Genomic DNA, 3,252 nt, shown 5'->3' on the forward strand with positions numbered 1-3,252 from the left:
CTTCAAGATGGGGCAACTTTGGAAAATGCTGTTTCACTTACAGTGGCACTGAATGATTGACTTATAAGAGCAATTGCCTCATCTTTATGTGCTGTAGGTGAACAATGAAAATTCTTACTAGGTAATATATCAGCCGATGGAATATATTTTTCCGTGCTGATTAAACTGAATGTAAATGATGCCATGTCCTGTGAATGTCTGAATTTGTAGTGTTCTGATATCAGCAAGACTGCTAGTAGGACAGTGGGAAGTTCTCATAAGCAGGACTAAAGTCAGTTACTGCAGACCCCCCCCCCCCACCTTTGGGACTACAATACACAATACAGTTTACATGCAAATTAGAGCAAAAAAAAAGTCTCCCAATTAGAATGTACTGATTAAAAAAACGTGGTTCTCAATTTATGGTCAGTTATAAAAGATATCATTCTTATAAGCAGTCTCATGTAAACAGAAGGCTAAAACTAATACAATTAAAAATGTAAAACCTAATTGCACTTAGGCAAGCATGATTTGGAACTGGCTTTCATTATAACAGTTAAAAAGTATGTCCTTAAATTTAAAATAAAAGCAGCAATTTTCAGTAATGTTTTCTCTCTGACTGTGTTGCTATAAAACACTTCTTGTACTTTTCAAATGAGGATGCTGTTAGAAAGCTCTGCTGCATTTTTTGGAATTCCAGCCTGAATCTCAGACTCAATACCACAATGGTCCTGCCCACGGTGGATTTTGGAGTAGCCATTATCACCCCAGTCTGTATTCCATGAGTTAGCAGTCAGACAGTAAGGAGTGTTGTTTTCTATGCCCCAACCCAAGATCTTAATAGCATGACCCCCGACTGCTTCTCCAGTGTGATGCTGGTACACACCTGATTTATACAGCAGGAAGTCCTCATACACAGTAAAGGCCCCCTCCATGGGGCAATTCTTATAAATTTCTTCCATTATACTTTCAGGAGAGGAAGGGACACTATAGGCAGATTCACCGTAAATCTTGTCCTTTCCGTATGAAGGAGTATAACCAGCATCACACTTTTTCACACAGGGTGGTGTGGCACCTCCTTCTCCAGAACATGATGGCCGTGAGTCATTCACGTGATGTTCACAGGGAGGAATAGTGTATGGCCTACAACCTATGCCAGAACCATACAGCCCCCCAGACACCAAGCCACTTTCAGTCCAGTACTGCCATGCTCTCGATGGATAGCCACCATTGCATCCCATTCCACACTCAAAGCCACAGCATGAATTAATTAATTTATAATTAATCAACTAATACTTAACCCAAACAAAACTAAACTACTCATCTTCCAACCCACCAAACATACTCAAAACAACTCTCACTTTAACATCACAGCAAAAGACAACACCACTATAAACCCAACTTAACACACCAAATAGTTAGGAGTGGAAATAGACAATAAAATAAAGTTTGAAATTCACATATCCATGACCATAAAAAAAGTCCACAAAAAACTAGGAGTGTTATACAGAAATAAGCAACTTCTCACCAAAGCAGCAAAGATTTCAATAGCAAATTCCCACCTTATCTCCACCCTACTTTATGCCTCTCCAATATATACCAACCTAAGACAATGCGATCTAAACAAGCTAGAGACCTGCTACAACAAAATCGCCAAATTCGCCACAGGGGCATCCTACCATAGTCACCACTGTCTCTCACTTGCTGAACTGGGCTGGCTTGAACTCCCTCACCTCCTTCAGTGGTATCAACTCTCACTTGCCCACAGACTAGTAAACCATCCTCTAAATGTCCCATCCCTCCAGAATCTACTCCAACCCTGTCACACCACCAGGCCACTAAGATCCAGCAACAAAAATCACTTGCAGATAACTAAAGCCAATAACTCTGCTGGTGAAGCACTATTCTCTTGCACCATAGCCAAATTATGGAACTCCCTTCCACCCACATTTACCTTCGTTCCATCATGCACCCACTTCAAAACTTTACTAAAAGCGCACCTAAAAACATGCTGGCTATGCCCTTACAACTCCTACTCTAATATCACCCACCCCATCCAACCACTACCTTTCTTTCCACTCCACTAACTATTTTGATTATAGCAAGCTCAGATGCTCATAAGCCTATTACTTATTATACAGCAGGAACTTCTTATTGTAACATTTGTTAATGTCTGTTATGTACTTCACAGATAAAGATTCTAGTTGTCTACTGATGTACTATGTTCTTCATCTGTAAATATGTTGTAAGTAATTGCTATGTTAAATTGTTAATCGCTATGTAATCCAATGTAACTACTGTCTGTTTATTTTAACTGTGGAGCTTTTCTCCCTGGACCTCCGCTGAAAATGGACCTACATCCAGTCAGACACTCCCGGTCAACAAATGTAAATAAATAAATAAATAAATATGAAAGCAGAGCTTCAGCAGATACCTCCACATTTTGCTTTTCCGTAGAGTGGATGCAGACATGGTAAGACATGGACTCTACAGCACCAAATGTCCAACATGAGACACAAGATCCCTGATCCTGGATCTCTCGGATTGTTGGACAATTGGGCCACTGAGTTCATGAATCAAAGTTATCAGGCAGCTTCACTTTTCCAGAATAAGAAGTCTTTAAAGGCAATTTTGGATCATGCAGAATTGTACCACACAGATGCTTCAAATAATTCTGATCCATATTGCAAAAGTTTTGTCCAGACTTTCATGTAGTATTTCATTTGTTAATGTGGTTGATTATATCTTGTGACCAGGTGGAGGAAGATGACAAGCTTCGAGAGTTGGCAAAACCCAGGAGGAGACAAACTGTAACTAATGAATGCCACATGATGGATGCTGGCACAACTTATGCAAAATTAAAACCGCAGCTAATCGTCACAACCTCGTCTGTATTCCTCCCAAGCCTGTCTGCCACACCACAGCTACCTCGACGCCTGCTATCAACTATTGTCATATGACATACAGAAATAAAGCTTGTGATCAGTAAGCCCCTGCAGTTCCTCGTGACTGTTAACTGGAAAGGGTAATTTTCGGAAAGTCTTATATTAGATCATAGAATCAGTTTGCTTAATTTTGTGTAAATATGCACCTATATCAAGACTGTCTCAGATTTTCTCCCTTGAATTATTTATAATGTTTCCATAAACACCACACCCCAACCGAATGCTCATCCTAATCCAATCTTCAGTGCCATCTTCAACCTCATTTCACAGCCTCAGGAAGACATACCAGCCCATGTATCCATTTACTGTTGTTGCTATTTCACACATC

At 40.1% G+C, this 3,252-nt stretch overlaps 1 pseudogene; it reads right to left on the minus strand.

The window, feature by feature from the left end:
- Nucleotides 1-629: 629 nt before the first annotated feature.
- LOC122810559 lies at nucleotides 630-2,823 on the minus strand (annotated as a pseudogene).
- Between the last annotated feature and the right edge of the window lie 429 nt (nucleotides 2,824-3,252).

The sequence above is a fragment of the Protopterus annectens genome, chromosome 9.part0 (assembly GCF_019279795.1).
Source record: "Protopterus annectens isolate FY-2018-M chromosome 9.part0, PAN1.0, whole genome shotgun sequence".
In the NCBI taxonomy this organism is placed as follows: Eukaryota; Metazoa; Chordata; order Ceratodontiformes; family Protopteridae; genus Protopterus; species Protopterus annectens.